Consider the following 27,288-nt stretch of genomic DNA (forward strand, 5'->3'; position numbering starts at 1 on the left):
GTGAGTAAGGTGTAGATTTAACATGAAATGGTTAAAATGTCGACATTCATTATTCTTAGTCTTATGCAAATATCAGGCAATAAAGTGCTGGGTCCAGTGTGTACTGGCTCATAGGAGACAATTGTTACATATTCAGAAATTTTACAAACAAGTGGTTAAATATAGCTATTATTCAAAATTAAATTATAAAAACTTACAATGAAATAAATTATCAAAAGCTGAGATAGTACTCAGACTCATCACTTTTCAGTTATTTCACTAATACCTATGTGCTTGAAGTTATTTGTGTTTACTATCTCTGTAGGGTGGAAATATTATATAATGGTGTGCTACTGTGCATTACTTTACAATTCTGTGTATAATTATATCCTATTGGTAGCTTGAACTGGGCCATCATGGGGGAATTTACTACAAGTCAGAGCTTTTTTATTTTCCCTTGGAGACTCAGTTGTTATACATCTTCCCTAGTAGCTCAGCTGGCAAAGAATCTGCCTGCAATGCAGGAGACCCTGGTTCAATTCCTGGGTCAGGAAGATCTGCTGGAGAAGGGATAGGCTACCCACCTCAGTATTCTTGGGCTTCCCTGGTGGCTCAGATGGTAAAGAATCTGCCTGCATTGTGGGAGACCTGGATTGGGAAGATCCTCTGGAGAAGGGAACAGCTACCCAACTCCAGCATTCTGGTCTGGAGAAATCCATGGACAGAGGAGGCTACAGTCCATGGGGTTGCAAAGAGTTGGACATGACTGAGCTACTTTCACTTCATCACTTCAGTACACCAGTGCTGTTAGTAATGTGTAACGTCATGGGGAAAGCAAAATATCATGGTTTGAAGTTCTAGATTGGCATCAAAGTTCCATTCCTGCTGAAAGAGCAGCCAACCTTGAACAAGTCACCAAATGTCTCTTGAGTCTCTGTGAAAGAGTATATGGATATCCTTCTCCTAGAGTGATGTATGTTGAAAATTCTATTCACATAGTCCCAAGAGAATCAATCTTCATCTCATATCTAAGGAATGAGCCTGCCCAACTATGTCTGCATGAGACTGCTAACCAGGCTGTGCATAACATAATTCAGGTCCATTTGGGTTGTAACTACCATGTGATTTGGTGGGACAGTTGATTCTTCTAGAGTCAGCACTTAACCTTCTCCTGGAAGCATGTGAGACCAGTCAGGAATGTTGTTGTTGTTCAGTTGCTAAGTCATATCTGACTCTTTGCGACCCCATGGACTGCAGCACATCAGGCTCCTCTGTCCTTCCTATATCCTGGAGGTTGGTCAAACTCATATCCATTGTCTCGATGATGCCATCCAACCATCTCATCCTCTGTTACCCCCTTCTCCCACTGCCCTCAATCTTTCCTAGCATCAGAGTCTTTTCCAGTGAGTCTGCTCTTTGCATCAGGTGGCCAAAGTATTGGAACTTCAGCTTCAACATCAGTCCTTCCAATGCATATTCAGGGTTGATTTCCTTTAGGATGGACTGGTTTGATCTCCTTGCTGTGCAAGGGACTCTCAAGAGTCTTCTCCAGCACCACAATTCAAAAGCATCAATTACTTGGTGCTCAGCCTTTCTTATGGTCCAACTCTCATATCCATACATGACTACTGGAAAAACCATAGCTTTGGCTATAAAGACTTTGTTGGCAAAATGATGTCTGCTTTTTAATACACTGTCTAGGTTTGTTTAGCTTTCCTTCCAAGGAGAAAGCATCTTTTAATTTCCTGGCAGCAGTCACCATCACAGATATTTTGGAGCCCAAGAAAATAAAGTCTGTCACTGTTTCCATTGTGTCCCCATCTATTTGCCGTGAAGTGATGGGACTGGATGCCATGATCTTCATTTTTTGAATGTTTAGTTTTAAGCCAGCGTTTTCACTCTCCTCTTTCACTTTCATCAAGAGGCTCTTTAGTTCCTCTTCACTTTCTGCCATAAGGGTATTGTCATCTGCATATGTGAGGTTCTTGATATTTCTCCTGGCAATCTTGATTCCAGCTTGTGATTCACCCAGCTCAGCATTTCGCATGATGTACTCTGCATTTAAGTTAAATAAACAGGGTTAAAATATACAGCCTTGATGTACTCCTTTCCCAATTTTGAACCAGTCAGTTGTTCCATGTAAGGTTCTAACTGTTGCTTCTTGACTTGCATACATGTTTCTCAGCTTGAAGGATTTTGAGGATTACCTTGCTAACATGTGAAATGAGTACAACTGGGTGGTAGTTTGAACATATTCTGGCATTGCCCTTCTTTGGGATTGGAATGAAAACTGATCTTTTCCAGTCCTGTGGCCTCTGCTGAGTTTGCCAAATTTGCTGATATATTGAATGCAGCACTTTAACAGCATTATCTTTTAGGATTTGAAATAGCTCAGCTGGAATTCCATCACCTCCACTAGCCTTTTTTGTAGTAATGCTTCCTAAGGCCCTCTTGACTCCAGGATGTCTGGCTCTAGGTGAGTAACTACGCCAAATAATCGGGTCATTAAGAAGCATGTAAGACCAGTCAGGAATATTATCATACCTTAATTTCAGGGAAGAATGATGACCTAGATTAGGTCAGCAATGTTAAGGTATAACTAATATGCTCTCTTTCTCAGCAGAGAGCATCCTTAACACTTGTTAAAATGTTTTGACATTACAATATCAGAACACTTTAAAACACAATTTCATTCTTTCTAACAAGAGGGAAAGTGGATGGATGTGTGTACATATCTGTTTTTCAGGTAATATCATGAAATAACTAAGATATTTATTTTAATAACTCTTGTTAATAGAGTTAGGAGTTAAAGGAAACCTCTAGGATGGAATTTTTATTTCAAAAAACAAAAACAAATATACATTGAAAGAGTACAGAAAATAATTTGTATCCTACATGATGACATTTTGTCAAACCATCTGTAAAATTTATTTTGATGGGTTTCAGAAACCATGTTTTCAGCCTGAAAAGTACATTCAAGTGATTTGTGTCAGCTTGTATGATTGGATGGTTGGCCTAGTTAATTCTACCACCTGTCTCAGTCATCAGTTCTTATTAGCTCTCATTTGATGAGGAAAACAATCTCTGGAATTCTATTCTCCCTCCCCAGATACCAAAGGATGCTTCGTTTTTATTCAGATAGCAGCATATCTTTCTATTTATCAAAGACTGTTGTCATAAATTCAGGTTGTCCATTGTCTGTTCCTGTAATCCCTTATCATTTGTATAACAAAAACAACTTTTTCTTGTTGAAGACAAGACAAACACGAATGTTGAATGTGTCCTTCAACTTCAAAGCATTTGATTAACATTTAAGAATGTATACCTTGGGAGTAGCATCTTGCTAATTTTGGATTCCTAAAAATTGTTTATGTTACAACATACAATGTCCAGTACCATACTACAGGATAAAAACTAAATAAATGGATAAGAGTTGAAGCAAGTGACATAATTGGTCTATTTCAGTGCCACAAAAAATTGAAAGCTAAAGGTCAATTAATTGCATGCTATGTTAAAGAATAATTCCAGATGACAAATGTGCCTGGATCCCAAGGTGGATTGTAACCACCTAAAGCAAGAGATCCTAAAAACAAGTATATCTACATGAAGTTCCAGGGAGAGTTTCAAAGTACGCATAAACAGAATGAAGAGATGGAAAAATTGTTCCATTAGATAGAATATAGATAATCACAGCTATGGTATGTACCCTATAGAATGTACTTTAAAGTCATGATACTTAGGCAATGAACTATGATTAAAACTGGAAACCTACCATTAATTTTAGTATGCATTTAAACCAGATAAGCTAGGATACTGGGCACCTACTTGGATTCTTCTTTGGGAGCTCAACATGCAGATAGATAAGGGCATGACTTTATGAGTGAATATATGGGAAATCTTTAAAATAGACTTTCTTTCAGGCTCTCCATGTGGCATCTATTGCATTCATATTTTCAAAACAGTGCCTTGTATGTGAGAAGCATAGGAGATAATGCAATGAAAAAAAAAATAAAGTCTCTCCCACAAGGAGTTGCATTTACTCTGAGAAAAAAGATACTCAAACTAGTAATTATTATGTAAAGTAAAAAATAGAGATAGACTAAAAGTTCTGCAAGAATATCTATCTACCTTTAAATTTTAATGAAGAGTTGAGTACATTTTTTACCAACATTAGAAAACTTAAAAAATACATATATCTCTAAACCAAGGTTTGAAATTCAAATTGCCTTTTTGAACTGTTTTTGAGGCTTTCAAAACTGAAAATGTGATGAATCACAGGGGTGCAAGGAAGTAAGGAGAAAGGCATCTGGGTAGACAGATGGGACCTGAGGGGGGAAAGACTAGGCTGTGGGGGTCTTTGGAGCCAACCATTCTCCCTACCGTGCCCTCATTTCCCTCATCAAGTAGCAGATCAACTGTTTTTGGGCTTTGTTCCAACAAAAGCAAAGTTAGTAAGTTGTTGACAGAGCCATGCGTGTTCATCACAGAGGTCAGCAGCATCCAAGTCAATTTAGAGCTTCTAGTGTGCTCAGAGTCAGGATTAAATCAATCATCAAATATGGATTTACTTCACACAGTGACTGTCAGTTAATAGTTGTCTTCCTAAGAGTTCTTAGAAAGTCATTCCACTTTTGAGATGATTCTTTTTTGTCTTCACTTGAAAAAAACATTACATACACTGAAGAAATAATGTATCAACATTACCATTTCAGAAAAAGATACCCTCCTCCATTCACTCAAAACAAAAGTTTCCTAGTCAGAGAAAATCGTATGGAACATAAGTGAATTGTGTGGCTTATTGTAATAAGTACAGATGCTTTGCTTTGGGTTCACCTATCCAATAACAGAAATTGTTTTTAGATCTTCAAGCTGTTGGGTTCATGAAGTACCTTCACATGTTTCAAAGTCCTCTCATATATTAGCATTTATTTTGACCTGTAAGAGATTTTCTGTGCCGTAATATTTTTAAGGCAAGTCTAAGTGCAAAATAACCATAATCTCCCAAAAGACTGAAAAATCAGTGGATGAAATTGGGCAGAAAGAAAAATGCACCTTCTAAGGAATGACACCCTAATACCCATTCTTTGCCAACCCCACCTACTCTCAAGAAGTCTCTCCTGCCTTTGTCAAGTGTAATAAACTTTTATTACATCTTATGTCAAACAATATTCATTTACTTTTTTTAGTAGTTTTTTTTTCTTGGCTGTGCCTTGCAGCATGTAGGATCTTAGTTCCCTGAAAAGGAATGGAACTTGCACTCCTTACGCTGGAAATGTGGATTCCTAACCCCTGGACTACCAGAACGGTCCCTTTACTTACTTACAAGTTATAGTTTATTACTTATAACAGTTTACCTTCATTGTTCAGTTGAGATATTTTTCTACCTATAAAAAATTAATTAGCGGTCTCACATTGGAATGGAATGCAGCAGCATCTCTCCCATTAATATTAATGGAAATGGTTTATCATTTAAAGTCTTCTCACTTTGCAGTCAGGCTTTCAGGTACAATTTAAATCCCAGAAGTGAGGGATAAGTGTGTTTACTGAGGAACTACTATACTTCAGAAATTGTGCTAAGCACTGAGGAAAGCTTGTAGAAGAGACTGGTGTGGGCCCTGCCCTCTTGATGTTTACAGTTAAGCCGGGAAGATGATTGAAATCATTTTTTATTTCCCAGAGATATGGCTCTTCCTTCCTGGAATAGATGGGGAGAATCTGTTCACAATGTTTAAGTTTATCATATCATCCCATTACACATACATTTAAGTATCATACAATTTTATATGGCTGTTACAACCCAGTAGTTAGATAGGTAAATAGATACATAGATAAACAGCTTCTGGTTTCTATGTTGTAAGCTGCTGCCATCAAGTAGGTCAGATATATTTCTCCAATGTCAGGCATCATTGGGCTTCCTCTCTCATAAGCTGTGAATAAAGGGAGACCTGAATTAGGACTTCAAGGGAATTTGCAGCCCCACAAATATCCCACCAGAAATCGTTCCATTATCCTTCTAGACATCCAAATCCAGACTGAACTCTGATAATAGGATGTGGCAGGATATAATCATAGGAATAGAGAAATTGAAGCTAAAATTTTTGATAAAATTCTGCCTTCACCATTTGCCAGCTAAGAACTTGGGACAAGTCCCTGTACTTTTCTGAACTCTGGCTTTCTTAGCTATTAAATGGAGACAGTAATTTCCACCATGTGGATTTGTCATGAAGTTCAAGTAAAATGCATATGAAGGAATTTTGTAAGCAAACCATGATTTTAGCGCATGTGTGCTCAGTCACTCAGCCCTGTCTGACTCTTTGCGACCCTATGGACTATAGCCTGCCAGTCTCCTCTTGTCCATGGCATTTTCCAGGCAAGCATATTGGAGTGGGTTACCATTTCCTACTCCAGGGGATCTTTCCAATGCAGAGATCAAACCCCATCTCGTGGGTCTTCTGCATTGGCAGGCAGATTCTTTACCACTGTACCACCTGGGAAGCCCATAGCTTTAGTAGCCCTTACTAATTATCTTCACAGTCATTTATTCATTCACTCACTCATTCATTTAGGTAACAGAAATCATTTCTTAAGAACTTCACACGTACTCTAACTGCAATAATAATAAATAGTTTTTGTCCTTTGGGATCGGCTACTTGCCTATTTGCTAAGAGTCTGTGATCAGCAAAGGGTTCTGCTCCAAAATTCGAAGCCATGAACTTGTTCATGCCAGTTCTCCACCAAGGCAAACATATGCCATATCTCTACCTTCAAGGAACTTCAATATTATAAAAAGATATCATTCCCCAAAGCTGAATTTTAAAAAACTCTCAAAATATGGGAAAATTAAGTCATTTTTTCTACACATTTTTCCTTCCAGTATATTACTCATACATGCCCAACAGAAGCTAAATTTATCTAATTCTCCCAGCTAAGCCATCTGTTGCATGTAAACATCAATGATGCATGCATCTAGTTAATTACAGTTCTCAAAAAAAAATCTGACAACCATGGTACAGTAAGTGTTAGGTGTGATGCTGATACTACAGTGGTAAATGAAAAGGTCTTTGTGTCAGAATAGATCTGTAATAAGTTTACCAATAAAAACAGAAAATTTGGAAGTGGAAAGAAAATATAAGTCTCATGAAAGAAGGCATGCACATCAACACAGAAGGGCAAGGAATGAAACTTTTTAAAAGTGTCATTTATGTGATAAGAGAAAATTATTCCAAAGTCTTTCAAAGGAAAATATGGGAAGCAAAATAGAATTTTTCAAAGTCCAAAGTCCCATATATAGTCTTGCCTTCATGATCTCCTCAGATCAACTATATACTCATAATGAGCTATGTGTGTGAGTAAGTCTCCAATGAGGAACAATTCCATCAAATATGTTTTTAAGGTACTCGTTTTTGTCAACTAACATTCATTTAATGTAAATTATTTATTGGCCTAAATTACTTTTCCAATCAAAATAAATGGCAAATTAGAGGAGTAGTGAAATCAATATTATCTCAAAAGGTTATCACCAACTTGCCTGTTACTTTTCAAGCATTTTCTCTTTTTCTCTTCCTTATAAGTCTAAATGAGAACTCTTCTCCATGCTGCATTGGAAAGAGACTCAAAGTGGAGATCTGCATAGACTATCACCCACACTTGAACAAATAATGATAAAATGAATACATAGCATTGGCTTGGGTTTCCCTGGTGGTCCAGCGGTAAACATTCCGCCTGCAATACAGGAGATGCGGGTTTGATCCCTGGATTGGGAAGATCCTCTGGAGAAGGAAATGGCAACCCACTCCAGTATTCTTGCCTGGGAAATCCCATGGACAGAGGAGCTTGGGGGGCTATAGTCCACGAGGTTGCAAAAAAGTCAGACACAACTCAGCTACTAAACAACAACATTGATTTATCCTAATTCTTAGAAAAGACAAAATGGCCACTGGTGTCAAATGAGAGGTAGAGAACATCATATCACACTACCTACCTCCCATTAAACGCTGAGTCCAACCAATATCATGTCCTCAATATCTTAACATCGAAAGCAATCAACTATACTCTACTCCTACCAAAGTTTAGTCTGAAGAATTTGGATAATTCTAATTTATTCTCCACTGTTGATGTGGCTGTATGCCACATGAAGATTGCAGACTTGCAAAAATTAATAAGGTCATTTGTTCTTACATATCCTGACAGAGAGAAACCTGCAGAATCAGTATACAGTAAATTTAAAATCTTGTATATTTTTATCTCCTGCTTTATGAGCAGCATTGCCACTCCGTAAAGAAAGATCTTGTCTCCATAAGGAATTCACTCAGATTCCAATCTCTGCTCTTGACTTAAGGCACATTTGTCATTTTATATCAGCAGTAACCCCTGAAGTAAAGACCTTCAGACCATCTTCAACTCTTCTAGGACCCTGGAAAGCTTTCAAATATTTGTAAAGTGTATCTTCACTACTATGAATATTAGATATATGTGTATTAAAATACATTTTAGTAGCTTAGTTTTATTCTAAGTGGTCACAAGAAATTATAAATGCATATTTTAAATTCATTATAAATATTTTCAAGCAAAAAATAATAATAACAATACTCCTGTATTTCTGTTCATCTAGCACACTGTGAATTGTAAAAATTACCATTGGGTCAATGACAGAGTTTTTTGAAAAAAAATGGAATATCATATTAATCATATATAATTATTTCAACACCATCAGTATTAGGGGTTCATGTGCCTTAGTATTGAGGCAATGTCCCAAATCATCTGTTTTATAAATGTGAATTGTAAGATTTTGCATTTGCTAAAAGAAGAGAATACCTACCAATGTTTGTAAATATGAAGGATGTGGGTACCATACAAAAATTATGAAAACATGCTTTTCACTGATCCAGGTGTCCAGATACTGTTCTTGTTCAGTCACTAAGTCATTTCTAACTCTTTGTGACCCCATGGACTGCAGTACGCCAGGCTTCCCTGTCCTTCACTATTTCCCGGAGTTTGCTCAAACTCATGTCCATGAGTCCGTGATGCCATCCAGCCATCTCATCCTCTGTCACCCCCTTCTCCTCCTGCCCTCAATCTTTCCCAGCATCAGGGTCTTTTCCAATGAGTCAGCTCTTTGCATCAGGTGGCCAAAGTATTGAAGCTTCAGCTTCAGCATCAGTCCTTCCAATGGATATTCAGAGTTGATGTCCTTTAGGACTGACTGATTTGAGCTGCTTGCTGTCCAAAGGTCCAGATATATTATAATGGGCCAGCTGATGATCAGAGAGATATTCTTTAAAAGTTATATATTTTAAAACATATTTTATGATTTTATATATATAATCATATATATTTGTTTTTCCTTAGTTTTCACAACAGTCTGTATAATCTGTTTGAAAATTGAGAATGGGAGAGAAGTCTCTGTAAACTTAAACAAGAACAGTATATGCACTTTCTTTTCCTGACTACACAATCCATTTGTGTTTTATTTTTCTTACAATTTTGAGAGTAAGAAGACTAACACACATGAAGTTCCTGTTAGATAATCAGACCAGACTTAATTTTGCATTGAGCCTCATATGGCTACATTGAATCCACAGTCTAGAGTCACCTGAATTGGTGAGGAAGTGGATTGGAGTAAAGATGTTGAGGAGATATTGAGGTGTTCTTCTGAATAGACTGGTGTCCGATACCATATCCGTTGTTGTTGTTTAGTCGCTAAGCTGTGTCTGACTCTTTGCAACTCCATGGACTGCAGCCCACTAGGGTCCTCTGTCCATGGGATTTCCCAGGCAAGAATACTGGAGTGAGTTGCCATTTCCTTCTCCAGGGGATCTTCCTGACCCATGGATGGATCAAACCCGTCTCTCCTGTATTGACAGGCGGATTCTTTACTGCTGAGTCACTAGGGAATCCTGGATAGCATACCTATAGACCCATTAAATAGCTTAGAAACTTTGTTTTGTAACTATTCACCAACATCCTTAAAGGCAAGAATAAATCATTGCATTTTGAAGCACTGATAATAATCTCTTGCTTGAGTAAACTGAACAAAGAACTAGGCTGTCTCTTACTGTAATTGTTTTCCTATTGATGCTGTAACAAATCATCACAAACTTAGTGGCTTGAAACAACACAAATTTATTAGCTCATACTCCTGGGGATCAGAAATCTTAAATGGGTCCACTAGGCTGAAAAAAAAAAGGTGTCAACAGAGCTGCATTGTTTTTGGAGGCTCTCAGGGAAAATCTGTTTTCCTTGCCTGTTCCATGTCTGTATTCCTTGAATCATGGCCCCTTCCTAACATTGCTCCAACCTCTCATTCCATTTGTCACATTTCTTTCTCCTTATCCCTTCTTTCATCACATCTCCTTCCCCATCTCTGACTTTTCTCCTTCTTTCCCTTAAAAGAACCCTTATGATTATATTGAGCCCACCCAGATAATTCAGGATAATCTCCCCATCTCAAGCTAATTAATCACATCTGCAAAGTCCCTTTTGCCCTATAAGGTAACATATTTTCATATTCTAGAGATTAGGACATGGACATCTTTGATAGTCTGTCAACTATACTTGCTTCTTATCTTTCTTCTTCATTCCTTTTAAAATGGGAATTCTCAAGTGATGTTCTGTGGTCCTTTGGCAAATAGCAAGATTCTCTGAACTCCAATAGATCTTCTGTTACACTACTGTTTGCAATGTGACGAAGTCTAGACCTCAAACTATGGAAAAGCAGATTAGCACCACTTAGAACTTATGAAAAATACCAATTCTTAGACAAAAAAAAAAAAAACTCTGGGGATGTGGCCCAGCAATCTGTGGTCCTCCAGGTGTTTCATGCTTAGGTTTGGGAACCACTGGTCTAGATTTACATTTCTTATATGTATTATTTGGGTTAGCCTTCATTATTTCAAATCAGTGTTGGTCACATCTTTTTAGTTCTAGTGAGCTTTACCAGCTATAGCAAAGATGCAAGCGTTGAGTAGGGTGAGTAGGCCTTGAGCTCTTTTGCTAGGTTAATACAATCAAAAGACACCACAATCTTATGGGAGAGCCATTTCATATTGCATCCAATTTCCCTTTTTTCTCATAAATGCATGATTATATTTTTTCCATTTTTAGTGAGAAATAATTGACATATATTACTATATAAGTTTAAGACATACAGTATGATAATTTAATTTACATAGCCTGTGAAATGATTACCACAACAGGTTCAGCTAACATCCATTTTCTCATGTAAATGTAATAAAAAGAAAAGAAAGAATAAAAGAAAAAAGGGAAAAAATGTTTTCCTTGTAATGAGAACTTTTAGGAGCTACTTTCTTAGCATGTCTATGTATCATGTGGCAATGTTAGCTACAGTCATCATGGTGTACATTACATCCCTAATACTTATAACTGGAGGTTTGTACTTTTTTACTATCTTCTTCAAATTCCCCCCTCCCCCCAGTTTCCTTTTAATGACTCTTTTTCATAGCTCAGTTGGTAAAGAATCCGCCTGCGATGCAGGAGACCCCGGTTCGATTCCTGGGTTAGGAAGATCCGCTGGAGAAGGGATAGGCTACCCACTCCAGTATTCTTGGGCTTCCCTTGTGGCTCAGCTGGTAAAGAATCTGCCTGCAATGTGGGAGACCTGTGTTCCATCCCTGGGTTGGGAAGATCCCCTGGAGAAGGGAAAGGCTTCCCACTCCAGTATTCTGGCCTGGAGAATTCCATGGACTAAGTCCATGGGGTCGCAAAGATTCAGACAAGACTAAGCAACTTTTACTCATTTTCCTTTTTTTTACTGAAGTATAGTTTGTTTAAAATGCCATGCTAGTTTCAGATATTGTGAAATCAATGTTGCATGCACATTTAACTATATTCAATTATTTAATTCAATTTAATACATGGTGAAATCAGCTAAGATTTAATTAACATAACCCTGATTCAAAGCATTGTTCTAGGTGACTAAGACCACTTTATTCTTTTTCTATTTTATAAACTTTAAAAGATATCCTTTATTGAGATGAAATTTACATACAATAAAATGCATATGTTTTATGTGTACAGTTTGATAAGTTTTGACAATCCTCTGGAGGAGGAAATAGCAACCCACTCCAGTATTCTTGCCTTGGAAATTCCATGGACAGAGGAGCCTGATCAGCTACATAACAATTTTATTCTTGATTACAAGAAGTTTGCTATTTTTTCTCTCAAGAGGTTAAAATTTGATTCATAAAAATAATAATAATATTTTAAAAATTAAGATTTATTAAGCCATCTGCTATATTACGTGGCTAAAAATAAGGTTTTAAAATGATCTTAATATCAATGATCTTGTACAGCTTCTTTCACTTTGTTTAAAACACAATATTTTTTACTGGACTGAAAGAAATGATTGGCTAGGGGCCAGATTTATGCATTTTTATTTCTGGTGGAAAATTCATTAACACTAACCATTCTCTAATAGAACTGCACCTGCTGCTTTTTCTTGTAAGTGTTTAGCAGGGTTGCACAACTAGGAAATGTTTGATTATGTTTGACACTGCAGACATTAGTCTTGCTTTGAGCCTTGCTTAAGATTCAGAACCAATTGTTGTGGCAAAATGCTACAGAATATGATGGATGTGTGAATTTGGGAACTCTTAATTTTTTGAGTGATTAAATACTCTAACATGAGCTTTAAGATTTAGTATATTTTCACTGTAATTATGGTCTTGTTATAAATTTTCAATTGATGAATGTAGTAAAGCCATACATATATATACACACATGTATATAATTTATTCTGTTATTCCTTCAATCTGTCAAATATAATATATTTACTATAATACTTGAATAAATGTACTCATTCAAGTATCTATTGAATAACTATTAATATATTGATTATCACCTCTACTGCTAAACACTATGGAAGATATACAATAATTACTAGGGAAACTTAATTTTTCAATGAACTTAATATCCACAGTGCCAGACACATAATCAAACACAATCCAAGTGCCAAGATAATTAGGTCAGGCCACAAAAGTTTCTTGAGAAGCTCAGAGAATTAAAAGTTCACTGTGATTTGGGAAGCCTGGGGAGAGGTTTAATAGTTATGGGTGTCATTTTTCTTTTTATACATCTGTGATCAGAAATGGAATAGCAGTCAAGATGAATAAGATAATAGGAAAGGTAAAAATGGGATAAAAGAGAACATTTTAAAAATTTGGCTCCCAACATCAACAAGTAACAAGTTTCACTCTGACTTCTTTACAAATGTCAAGGCCATGATTCTGAAAATCAGTGGCAAAGACACTTCAAGTCTATTGTGAATCTTCCATTTATAAAGCACATTTATATAGTTATTGTTGTTCAGTCACTAAGTCATGTCCAACTCTGCGAACCCATGGACTGTAGCATGCCAGGCTCCTCTGTCCTCCACTATACCCTGGATTTTGCTCAAATTCATATCCATTGAGTCAGTGACGCTAACTAACTATCTCATCCTCTGCTGCCTCCTCCTCCTCTTGCCCTCAATCTTTCCCAGCATCAGGGTCTTTTCCAATGAGTCATCTCTTCACAGCAGGTGGCCAAAGTATCGTAGCTTCAACTTCAGCATCAGTCCTTCCAATGAATATTCAGGACTGATTTCCTTTAGGATTGACTGGTTCAATCTCCTTTCAGTCCGAGGGACTCTCAAGAGTCTTCTCCAACACCACAGGTCGAAAGCGTCAATTCTTTGACTCTTGGCTTTCTTTACGGTCCAATTCTCACATATATACATCACTACTGGAAAAACCATAGCTTTGACTATACAGACCTTTGTCAGCAAAGTGATATCTCTGCTTTTTAATATGCTGTCGGGTTTGTCATAGCTTTCCTTCCAAGGAGCAAACATCTTTTTAATTTCATGGTTGTAGTTACCATCTGCAATGATTTTGGAGCCCAAGAAAATAAAATCTGTCACTGCTTCCACTTCTTCCCCTTCTATTTGCCATGAAGTGATGGGACCGGATGCCACGATCTTAGTTTTTTAATGTTGAGTTTCAAGCCAGCTTTTTCACGCTCTTCTTTCAACCTTATCAAGAGGCTGTTTAGTTCCTCTTCACTTTCTGCCATTAGAGTAGTATCATCTGGATATCTGAGGTTGTTGATATATGCATTTCTATAGTAGGATAACACTTTAATGAATGCTTTAAAAGGGATTAAAGAACTATATAAAAATGACCAAGTACTAAAAAAATATAAGATGTTCTAATAATAGTGATTATTAAAGACAAGATATAATCGTGCTAATGCCCAGACTCAGAGGATCATGCACAACCCAAGGGTATGGGAAGGGAAAGAAGCCAGAAGCAGGCAGGACACAGGTGATGGGAATAGAGTAGAGGTCCTTGGCCTTCGTGGATTCATCTCTACATCTTAGTTATCAGTTTTCCAGGACTTGTAGCAAACATAGGCTCAGAACAGTGGTGGAATGACATAAATGCAGAAATCCAAGTGCTAAAAGGTAGGCAAATCAACCAAGGCAAAGCATCCTTTTAAAAGAGAACCCAGGTAATAGTTTTGATTTGAGTAGATAGCATAGGGAACAGGATGCAGACCCTGGTGTAGAAAAATCACATAAACTAAGTGTGATTGTATTTATTCATGTATTCTTTCCTTTAACCAATATTGATTTAGTGTCCAGTATATGCCAGATAACTGTTCCAAGCACTGGGTATAGAGCAGTAAGCAAGACAATGTCCTTCCCCTTGTGAAGTTTACATTCTAGTCACTTATTATTTGAGTTTCTTTTAATTTCCTTTGAAACTTAATTTTAAAGATAATGGAATTCAGGACTCAAACCTATGAATTCATTCCAACGGAGTTACAGTTTCATGCATGGATATTCACATCTTTTGACAGCTCTCTTGGGGACTCTGGTGTGCAACTGGATCTGAGAGCCATTGTCCCCAGATCAGTTGACATAGATTATGCTCTGCTGCAGAAAGAAAGAGCCCTCAAATTTCAGTGGCTTAAAATTAAACATGTTCATTTCTCCTTACATATGTTACATCGGCAGGGCTACAGGGCTACTTTGCTCATTAGGATCATGCTAATGGAGCAACTTCCACAGCCCCTGTTAATGATCACTATCCAAAAAGAAAGGAAAAGAGCTCTGGAGGCTCACTCCAGGGATTAAATTCTCCTCTGGTCCAAAAGTGATACAAATCAGTTTTAGTCTTAATGCCTCGGTCTGAACTAGTCACATGAAACCACTCATCCATAAGCAGGCCAGGAATTACATACCTATCATATGACCAGAAAGTAGAGGAAGCCAGGAACAGTTCTTTACCAGCATTAAATATAATCATTCAGGATAGGCATTAAGGATAACCATTGTTAACCAGTATAATGACAACCATTGTTCACCATCACTAAAGATAACCATTTTTGGTCAGCATTTAGGATAACATAAAGATAAGCTTTACACTGACCACCTTTAAGGGTAACTTACCGGTGACCAGTGTATTCAGAAAAAGCGTTATGTTAATCAACATTAGGACAACCATTATGAACCAGCATTAATGATAACCACTAAGGACAAACGTTACCTTGACCAGTGTTAAGGACAACAACTTAGAATAACCATACAGGATCTCTCCTTCAGGCCAGGCTAGTCAGATCTTGGATTTGTAGTCTCCATGTAGTCCATCCTGACCAGTCAACCTCCCCATCTTTGCTATATTTTGAACTACAAATTGTCCCAGCCCACACTCATCACCCGAAGACATGAGATAACTCTCTTTTGTATCCCCATGTTGCTGTTCAGTTACTCGGTCTTGTCTGACTCTTCGCGACCTCATGGACTGCAGCACGCCAGGCTCCTCTGTCCTTCACTGTCTCTGTCGTGAGTTCAGTTCCACCGCAGTGTGTACCATGTGACTTGAAATAATGCATGTACCTTACTGAGAGGAGGGAGTCTGACTTACTTTGGAATCCCTAGTATGTGGCATGGGATCTGCCATATGGCATATGCTCAAGAAACATTTGTGGAATTGATACCCAGGCTGATGAACTGTTCCCACTACATTCCCGTGAGTCCATGTTTGACAGAACAGGCAGGCATGAATCTACTCAATGAACTAAGCCTCTGTTGTCAATACGAGGGAGGCTGACTCCAAACAGCATCAGAAGCACCCATCTTATGGTGAACTATAATCCTGGAAACGTGTTCATTGTAAATACTAATGATTCGCTGCCTTTCCACATCAGATAATATTTCCTTACAAATGATATTACAGCAGAACCCTGGGGAGAGAGGCACAGTGGAGGATCCACAGTAATTTCAGGTTCTGCCTCTGGTTTGTGCTCGCTCCCCTTCTCTGCATCTCTCGTTCTCCCCCTGCTACCCCCGCCTCTCCCTCTTTCTCCAGCTCTCTCTCTGTCTCTCTCTTTCTCTGCGCATATGTGTCTCCTTCTCCCCACCCCCACCCCATTCTCTCTCTTTCTTCCCTCACCCTCTGTCTATGTGTCTCTCTCTCCACAACCCCCACTCCTCAATGCCTCATTAACTGGATAACTGTGTGAATACCACTTTAAGGGTATATTATATCCTTCATCTCTACCTAGATAATAGAGTAAAAACCAGGGAAATTGCTCTCAATGGAACAAAACTCATTTATCACCAATAAACAGCAGCTGTTGGTGCTTGATAACAACGCTGTCCCTCAGCACATTGAAATATTCATGCAAGGCTGTGCTAATATCAGAGCCCATTGTGCTAAAAATGCTTTGATAAACAGAAGTGGGGATATAGGTTGAAAGGGATGTTAAATGAGCAAAGATGAAATCTTTTAAAACTGGAGAAATAAAGGCAGGTATCTCACCTCTGAGATACTAGTAGCGGCACTCTCCTTGGATTAGACAGTTATTAAGCATCCAGTACCTTGGCCACCTCATGCGAAGAATTGACTCATTGGAAAAGATCCTGATGCTGGGAGGGATTGAGGGCAGGAGGAGAAGGGGATGACAGAGGATGAGATGGCTGGATGGCATCACCGACTCAATGGACATGGGTTTGAGTAAACTCCGGGAGTTGGTGATGGACAGGGAGGCCTGGCGTGCTGTGATTCATGGGGTCGCAAAGAGTTGGACACGACTGAGTGACTGAACTGAACTGAACTGAAGCATCTGTAGCCACACAAAGAAAAATCAGGCTAAGAGAGAAATTTAGATGGTCTAAATGGTCCAATTCCCCTCCAGCTATATTCCCTACAATTGAAATCCCTTTTGTATTTAACAGGGAATTCCATGCATGTAATCCAGTAGATTAAATTAATGAACATTGAATTCATGTTCATATGATATCGATTCTATATTACTATGAGTTCATGTTTATACCTATCCCAATAGGGTGTCCTTTTGAGATTTTTTTTCCCAAAGCAATCTACAATCTCTTCTTTCATTTTTATTTTTGTCACCAGAAAATGGCCCCTGCAGTCCTCAGCCATAGCAAGGATATAATCAAAATAGGATGTCTATATAGAGTACTGAACAATCCTTCAGGCAGTGAACACATAACTGTGGCCCAACCTGTAACCAAATGTCCTTTTGTCTCCCCAGCACATTTATGTTCTTCCAGCAACATCACAGGCCTTCTTCTCTTGGAAACTGCTATCCCTTCCTGCAAATGTAGCTCTTGTAGGGCCACCATGTTTTTCTGTCACCCTGTTCTTGAAACTATAATTGAATGGTTAAAAAAAAAAGTGGCCGCTGAACCCAAACCAAGACAGTGCAGGTTCTTCCTCTTGCCTTTTCTAGTTGGCACTGAGTACAGAGCTCCCAATTTGGTAGTGAAAACTGTAGAATATGATGCTTAAGAGCAATTAGCAACTGGGTTCTCTGACTCATTGAGCAAACTTGTATACAGCAGGAAAGGCAAAGCCAACAGGCAGAGATAAAGGATGAAAAATAATTTTAACAGTGTTTGTAGTAGGCATTGTCGGCATCCCACCCATATCCCTCTAAGACTCCTTATTTATTTGTTTGTTTATTTATTTATTTGGCTGCAAATGATTCGGGTCTGAATTGCAGTGAATGGGATCTTTGGTTTTTGTTGCAGCAGGCAGGATCTCTTTTTTTTGCACTTGAGGCATGTGGGGTCTAATTCCCTGTCCAGGGATCAAACTCTGGCCGCCTGTATTGGGAGCTCATGAGTCTTAGCCATTAGACCACCAGGGAAGTCCCTCTCCGAGACCTCCTTTAATCATTTCTGTGTACCCTTTCCCCAACTGTGTTCATTTGCTTCTAATAGTCTACAATGTGATTCTATTAGGCCAACAGCTTTTGGATTATGGGAACTTCTCTGTGCATTGGCATTTAATGGTTCACACCTGTGATTATTTTAAGTCACCACCTTTTTGCTAATGGAGCTTTTTGCCCTGACATGTATAGCCGGAAGTGTCTGAGTTGACATTCCCCCAGGGTGGGGGTTGGGAACTTAATCAGTGGCTGATTGGTGCAGGCATATGAGGACCAAGCTCCCTTGCCGTCAGGTGGAGCAAACTCAGTTATAATTTATGCTTTGGGGCACCCTGCAGGATCAGGCTGAAGCTGGAACTGCACGCTATTGGTGTGGAGTAGCATACATGTTTGGCTTCCTCTTCCCTGTCCTGCTTCTCACACTCCCTTGCTGGTTTCTCCAAAGAGCATGAAAAGAAGAAATGAAGACAGCACTGGCCCCAGTTATCCCTGGTCAGTATACCTCTGAAGTTTGGTTACAAAGATGCCCAGTGCCCTTTCAATCAGGCTTCCTCTTCATAAACTGGTTCAAATAGAGGTTCTGTCATTTGCAATCAAAAGAAACCTGATTAACTCAACAACTGAGACACCTAGTTTATGGATGATAGTGTAGTGTTAGTCGCTTCAGTCGTGTCTGACTCTTTGCGATCCCATGGACTGTAGCCTGCCGGGCTCCTCTGTCCATGGGATTCTCCAGGCAAGAATACTGGAGTGAATTGCCATTCCCTTCTCCAGAGGATCTTCCCAACCCAGGGATCGAACCAGGGTCTCCTGCATTACAGGCAGATTTTTTTACCATTTGAGCTACAGGGAAGACCTATGGTATGAACCAAATGATTGTGTTATAGAATATGTTAATAAGAACAGTTTATGTGCTTGACTAAACAAATTATTTAGTGAGTCTTTATATTTTAGAGATGAAACTCCATGAAAATGAGCAAATCAACTTTTTCATTGTAAAAAATGCAGAAATAGCTAAATTAAAATTATCAAATCAATAAATAGTATTTAGTAAAAGTTCATTGTGTGTATAAGAATAGTTAGTGAACCGGGAGCCTCCAAAAATAGAAACTGATATGAAACTCAGGGTCATGAAGTTACAGGATATCTTATAAAGTGAAAATAAGCAAGTTATTTAACTTTTACAATGATTTGATTATTGCAATGAAGGTTTCCAGGTGGCAGGGGATTGGTTAAAAGTTATGATCTTGTACCATTTTTATTAGGTGGCTTAAGTTTCCTTTATGATTGTCAGAGGCAGTTACAAGAAATAACCGAAGTTAAGCTTCACTTATGTTCATGAAATAAGCTAGATTTAGTTTTGCTTACGTGGCTAAAGTTGTTTTGTCTGCTCAAGGAATTCTCACGTCCAGTCTCCATTTTATATTTAATTTTAACACTATCTAGATATAGTTACATTTACCATTTAACAGCCTTTGAGATAGCGCAGTAGAGAGAAGTTGGTTCTGTTGATTCATGTAGTTTTACAGAAACTGGTGTAGCAGAATACTGAGCAGGATATTAATAACATTTCCGATCTTATTATGATTATAGACAACATGTGATTTGCAATGAATTTTAAAGGCCCAGGAGAAGTTTACTGATGCTAATTATAAGAAACATTTTGACAGCCACCATCTGGAGCAAGGCTTAAGTGAATATAAGCTGCTAAAAATGAGTTTAATATGATAACCAGTTTATTGGGCAGGTTACAGAAATATCTCTCTTCTAACTACTCATCAGGGATTGAGATCATTTGCTCAAAACTTTTCTAAATTTCCCTCCCAGTTTGAAAGAAGGAAGCACAACCAACAAAATCCCAGATTTAAATTAGTTATAGATTTGGAACTAATTGGTGCCTGATTAAAGCTATTCAACCATGATCGTGTTATAAAGTAGAAGCAAAAATGGGGCCCTGGCAGGAAAGCCCATAATTACTAAGACAAATAAACCACAATCTCGGTGCTAAATTAAAAAAATGGAAGTGTTTGACACTCTCTTGAGAAAGGAGGTTCCATAAGACTGTCTTTTACTCATATAAATAATCTGTGAAATAGTTATTGAATATGAAATTTAATACTGGAAAAGGTGGCTTGTGCAACATTCTCTTGTAATTGTTAACCATTAATTAATCCATGAACTTCAAAATAATTAACATCATAGATACAATGCCAGTTCACAAACTGAAGCTATACTTTAGTGAATTTCAGATATGCTGATTCTATTTTCTACATAGTTTACAACAGAAATGGAGTGGGGGTGTGGGGAGTGTGGTCATCTTTCCAATGTGTTTTGTTCAGAAATAACTCTCCTAATCAAGCAGACTGAAGGTATTAAGGCAATGCCTTCTATAGATTTCATTTGCAAATGAAGTACCTTCATGTAAAGACTCATCTCCATTCTTCATACTGTTTTCACAAATATTTCACAAGAAAGGAAAACACCTTCAGTTTTCCTTTGTCCAAGTACTGTAACTGGGTGGGATGGGAAAAGAAAGGCTCGAGCACACCTCAGCATTCCCAAAAGAGTAAAAATTCTCCAGCAAAGAATTTTGCTGGGACTGATGCATTTCAATCCTTTGGATTGTGCTTTTGTTTATAATCTAGGCTGCTATCCCAGGCATTCACTGCTTCATTCATCCTTCAGTCAACATTTGGTCACCCGTAGTTTGCAGGCACTGGAAATGCCGTAATAATAGCTAAGACAGGGCTCCCTCCCTTCTAAAGTCTCCACAGGCCAACATGGGTGACAGATGACATGTAACTGCCACCAATATGATGTGATAAATGCTAAAACAGACTTAGATGACAGATCTTTGAACACCTTAGTTGGAAGGAAAGGGAAAGGAGATGGTAGGTGAAGCAGTAGGCCTCTAGGGACAGAAAACTTAGAAACTTGCCATTTGAATTTGGTCCTAAATGAAGAGCAGAATTTTTCCAAGTACAAAGGAAGCATGAACTTTTGCAGGTCTGGTGAACCTTATGAGCAAAGCCATAAAAGTGTGGAGGCACAGTAGGTGGAGACTGAGAAGTTTCTGAATAGGTTTATCCAAGATTGACAAAGACGTAAACTCCCTGTTTCTGGCTAGTCAACATAGGGAGAGCAAAATAGGACCAGCATGTTTGCAAGCTAAACTAAATGTGTTTTTTGTGCCCCCATGATGCACCCCAATAGAATAGTCTGATGATCAGGAAAGTTCTCCTGCCACAGAGAAGGACCTAGAATGCATTCAAAGAATCTAGAGCAAGCTCAGTCCTACTGTTGATTAGCAGTGTGGTGGGGAGAGTAGTTTGTATACCTTTTGGCACTTGGGCTACACTCTACATATGTGAGACTTTTGAGCTTAGAAATAGACACCATCAGTTAGTAAGTATAGGTAGATAGGAGTCCATCAGGCTCCTCTGTTCATGGGATTTCTCAGGCAAGAACACTGGAGTGGGTTGCCATTTCCTTCGCCAGGGGATCTTCCTGACCTAGGGATCGAAAGTGGATCTCCTGCATTGCAGAGAGACTCTTTACTGACTGAGCTCATAATATAAAGGCATAAAAGCAGTCTTTGTCTGTACTAATAAAGTGGCCAGACAATGAAGACCTCATTGGGTAAAATTTTTCAGTATCTATAACTGGATGGATGGGAAAAGGAAGGCTCGAGCATACCTCAGCATTCCCAAAGGAGTAAAAATTCTCCAGCAAAGCTGTAAAAGCAAGACAAAAACAGTAACCCTCAAAATTTAGAAACTGCTGCCTACTCTTCTCTATGTTTATATTCTAAATCCTCTATATCTGATAAATAAGTGCAGGGAATCTAATGTACAACATAATTAATATAATTAACACTGCTATACATTATATATGAAAGTTAAGAGAGTAAATCCAGAGTTCTCATTGCAAGGAAAAAATATTATTTTCTTTTATTGTGGTAATCATTTCATGATGCATATAAGTCAAATCTTTATGCTGTGCACTTATGAAACTGGAAGAAAAAGATTCTCAGTACCTGAAAACATCTTCAAAAATTATACAGAGTGAAGTAAGCCAGAAAGATGAAGAACATTACAGCATACTAACACATATATATGGAATTTAGAAAGATGGTAATGATAACCCTATATGCAAAACAGAAAAAGAGACACAGAAGTACAGAACAGACTTTTGAACTCTGTGGGAGAAGGTGAGGGTGGGATGTTTCGAAAGAACAGCATGTATATTATCTATGGTGAAACAGATCACCAGCCCAGGTGGGATGCATGAGACAAGTGCTCGGGCCTGGTGCACTGGGAAGACCCAGAGGAATTGGGTGGAGAGGGAGGTGGGAGGGGGGATCGGGATGGGGAATACGTGTAACTCTATGGCTGATTCATATCAATGTATGACAAAACCCACTGAAATGTTGTGAAGTAATTAGCCTCCAACTAATAAAAAAAAATTAAAAAAAAAATAAATGCTTAGAACTAACAACAAAAAAAAATTCAACTAAGAGTAATGAGGGGCCTCCTACAGGTGAAACACTTCCAATTTTAACCTTGGTTCTCAAGAGAACATGCTAGAATCTACTGGAAACCATAGGATAAAACAGGTACATCCTCCTGACAACAAAGAATGTCAATCTTTGTTGATGAAAAACAAAGCTAAGATATTAATGAATGTAATATGGATTTGTAGGTAGAGTTCACTCAACATTTTATGCTGAAACAAAAGACTTCAAAGCAGCTTTGGATTTTCTGTGGGTACCCTTGTATTCTTTCTGCCATTAGGGGAATATTAGTGAAGAAATTTGAGAGGCCTAGAGGAGACCGGTTCCATCCCTGTGTCAGGAAGATCCCCTGGAGAAGGAAATGGCAACCTGCTCCAGTATTCTTGCCTGGAGAATCCCTTGAACAGAGTAGCCTGGCGGACTCCAATCCATAGCGTCGCAAAGAGTCAGACACAACTAAGCGACTAACACTTTCTTTATTTAATCCTAACAAATGTGTAATGTTTCCTATTTTACACTTGAAGAGGTTATGGCTTGCAGAGCTTATTGATTTGCCCAAAATGTTCTAGCTCCCTTACTTGGAAGATTTCCACTGATGTTTAAATGTCAGATTGAACAGAAATGAATATAAGACGAGCAGATAAGGACCAACCTTAACTTCTTAGTGTTTAGCATTATGTGTGTGTGTGTGTGTGTGTGTGTGTGTGTGTGTATAGCACTGACATTTTAAACTCTCATCTTATTCCACTGTTTCTGCCTAAACAATAAAAAATAAAAACATTTAAGTGTTCCATATGTACTGCAAACTAAAAACTTTAAAATCTTCTCATATTGAACCATTTCCATGTTTAAAATTTATCTTAACCTTTGAGTTGTCTCTGGAAAAGCAGCACTTAACTGTTGCCATTAGGGATGCCAGTTCTTCATGCATTAATTTTACTTAGGGAGATTAAGCATTGAGCCCAAGCATGCACAACTGGCACGAGTCCACCTAATTTAAGGAAGACTTCAGGAGTGATTGACATAATAAGACAAATTCTCCAAGGAACTATGGGCCACAGACAGATGACGGAAGAACTCCTCTAAAGGAACTTATTATCTTGAGATCTGGGACTTTTTTCATCTTTTTAACCCAGACACATGGCAACACCGTTGATATGAAACGTCGTTTTTCACAAACAGCTCTATAGTTGTTGATTCAGAAGCTTCTTCGGGAATATATTAGAGATAGTGTCTTTTGGCCTTCAGTATCAGTGGGAAGTGCTCTGAGCAAAGTCATGTCCAACACTTTGTGACCCCATGGACTGCAGCCTGCCAGGCTCCTCTGTCCATGGGATTTTTCAGGCAAGAATACTGGATTGGGTTGCCATTCCCTTCTCCAGGGGATCTTCCTGACCCAGGGATTGAACCCAGGTCTCCTGCATTGCAGGCAGATTCCTTGCTGCTGAGTCATCGGGGAAGCCATGCAGCATCATTAACCACCCAAAATATCTAAAAGACTGGAAATCCAAAAACTACATTTACCAATCTCCATTGACACTCATATTCCAGATGTGATACAGGTTCTGCCAACTAGATATACTCAGAGGAGATATGGAAAGCAAGAGGGAAATAGCAGCCATTCCTTTCTCTGTTCTTTGAACTTAGAAATATGGCTCAGCAGTGTGATGCTGGCTGGATGTCATGGTCACTAGAGTAGTTTCCTGGGCTTCCCTGGTGGCTCAGATGGTAAAGAATCTGCCTGCAATGCGGGAGACCTGGGTTCGATCCCTGGGTTGGGAAGATCCCCTGGAGGAGGGCATGGCAACCCATTTCAGTATTCTTGCCTGGAGAATCCCCATGGACAGAGGAGCCTGGCTGACTGGGCTATAGTCCATGGGGTCGCAAAGAGACAGACACAAGTGAGTGACTAAGCACAGCACATAGTAGTTTCCTGGTCCCTGCATTGCAATTGCATTGGAATAAAGTCTTGCAGTCAGCCTAGAGAGGGCCTCTTGATTTTGATCCCTCTAACCCTTCTAATAGTCCTCCTTGCTATTGTTGTTGCTCAGTCACTGCGTCATGTTCAACTCTTTGGGACCCCGTGGACTGCAGCACGCCAGGCCTCCCTGTCCTTCACTATCTCCCTGAGTTTGCTCAAACTCATGTCCATTGAGTCAGTGATGCCATCCAACCATCTCATCCTCTGTCGTCCTCTTCTCCCACCTTCAATCTTTCCCAGCATCAGGGTCTTTTCCAATGAGTCGGCTCTTTGTGTCAGGTGGCTTCAGCATCAGTCCTTCCAATGAATATTCAAGGTTGATTTCCTTTAAGATTGACTGGTTTTATCTCCTTGCTGTCTAAGGGACTCTCAAGAGTCTTCTCCAGCACCACAACTCGAAAGCATCAATTCTTTGGTGCTCAGCTTTTTTTATGGTCCAGCTCTCACATCCATAGTGACTACTGGAAAAACCACAGCTTTGACTATACGGACCTTTGTAGACAAAGTAATATCTCTATTTGTTAATACACTATCTAGGTTTGTTATTGTTTTTCTTTCAAGGAGAAAGTGTCATTTAATTTCATGGCTGCAGTCACCATCTGCAGTGATTTTGGATCCCAAGAAAATAAAGTCTGTCACTGTTTCCATCTTTTCCCCATCTATTTGCCATGAAATGATGAGACTGGATGCCATTTTCTTAGTTTCTTGAATGTTGAGTTTTAAGCCAGCTTTTTCACTCTCCCATTTCACCTTCATCAAGAGGCTCTTTAATTCCTCTTCGCTTTCTACCATGAATGTGGTGTCATCTGCATATCTGAGGTTATTGATATTTCTCCCCACAATCTTGATTCCAGATTGTGCTTTATCCAGCCTGGCATTTCTCATGGTGTACTCTGCATATAAGTTAAATAAGCAGGGTGACAATACACAGCCTTGACATACTCCTTTCCCAATTTTGAACCAGTCCATTGTTCCATGTCCAGTTCTAACTGCTGTTTCTTGACCTGCATACAGATTTCTCAAGAGGCAGGTAAGGTGGTCTGATATTCCCATCTCTTTAAGAATTTTCCACAGTTTGTTGTTATCCACACAGTCAAAGGCTTTAGCATAGTCAATGAAGTAGATGTTTTTCTGGAATTCTCTAGCTTTTTCTATGATCCAACGGATGTTGGTAATTTGATCTCTGGTTCCTCTGCCTTTTCTAAATCCAGCTTGCACATCTGGAAGTTCTCGGTTCATGTACTGTTGAAGCCTAGCTTGAAGAATTTTGAGCATTATTTTGCTTGCATGTGAAATGAATGCAATTGTGCAGTAGTTTGAACATTCTTTGGCATTGCCCTACTTTGGGATTGGAATGAAAACTGACCAATAGTTCTCTAAGCAGCTAATTCTTTGTGTTAAATTTCTTTCTGCATAAAACTCCTAAAGAGGTTTCTTCTAAGGAACATGATGATAGTCATATCTGTAATCTCACTGTGAGCTGTTGTTAGCAAAAATGAGACTTTAAAGGCCAAACACAAGGATCTGAAGTTGGATCTGAAGTTATGGGGATAGATGGGTGTGCTTTCTTTATTTTCTATGGTTTTGTTTAGCAAAAGATGATGCAGGGCTTTTGTAGGATGGTTGTAAAATACCTCTTTCCAGTGTTGGATATTTCCCATTGTCATAATATATGTATCTGTTTTCTAGAGGTGACTAGTTATAACAGTGGTTGTATTCAGTTGTATCTCGGAGCAAATTCTCAACTCTGACTCTACATTGGAACCAATCAGTGGCCTTACAAAATGATATGCACTGGGTTCCACTTCCACAGATTCTGACATATTTGGTTTTGGTGGAATCCAGACAATAGTATTTTGTAAAAACCTTTCAGGTAAGTCTAAAAGGCATTTGGCGCTGATAACAACTGGACTAGGCCAAACCATAGCACTAGAGTTGAGTATAATTCACAACAAACTCACAGTGCATAGATAAATCCCAATAGAGAGGCATGTAAAATGCTCTAGTGACCACTTACTCATAAAATTTCAAATAAGGGTGTCAGCAGTGAGGCCTGGATTTGTCTAGGGATTATTGGGAGAGAATGACTTAGGCTGGACTTTGAAGAGTGAATGGGGTTTACACAGGTGAAAGGGAAGGAAGGGGGAATCCAGGCAGTGGAAACAGCCAGGGTAAAGGGGTAAAGCAGATATGAACATGTTACAGTGGATATGAGATGTGGGCAGTTAAAAATCTACCTGACAAGAAGGGAATATGAAGGTTGGAAGAACAGGGAGGAGACAGATTTAGAAAAGGTCAAATGGGTGAGATTATAGAGGGCCTCAGAAGCCAGGAAAAGGAGCTTTAACTGAGAGCACCATGCAGTTGGGTTCCCCAATGGCTCAGTGGGTAAAGAATCTGCCTACAATGCAGGAGACCCCGGTTCGATTCCTGAGTCAGTAAGATCTGCTGGAGAAGGGATAGGCTACCCACTCCAGTATTCTTGGGCTTCCCTTGTGGCTCAGCTGGTAAAGAATCCGCCCACAGTGCGGGAAACCAAGGCTCGATCCCTGGGTTGGGAAGATCCCCTGGAGAAGGGAAAGGCTACCCACTCCAGTATTCTGGCCAAGGGAATTCC

The sequence above is a fragment of the Cervus elaphus genome, chromosome X, assembly GCF_910594005.1.
Source record: "Cervus elaphus chromosome X, mCerEla1.1, whole genome shotgun sequence".
Taxonomy (NCBI): Eukaryota; Metazoa; Chordata; class Mammalia; order Artiodactyla; family Cervidae; genus Cervus; species Cervus elaphus.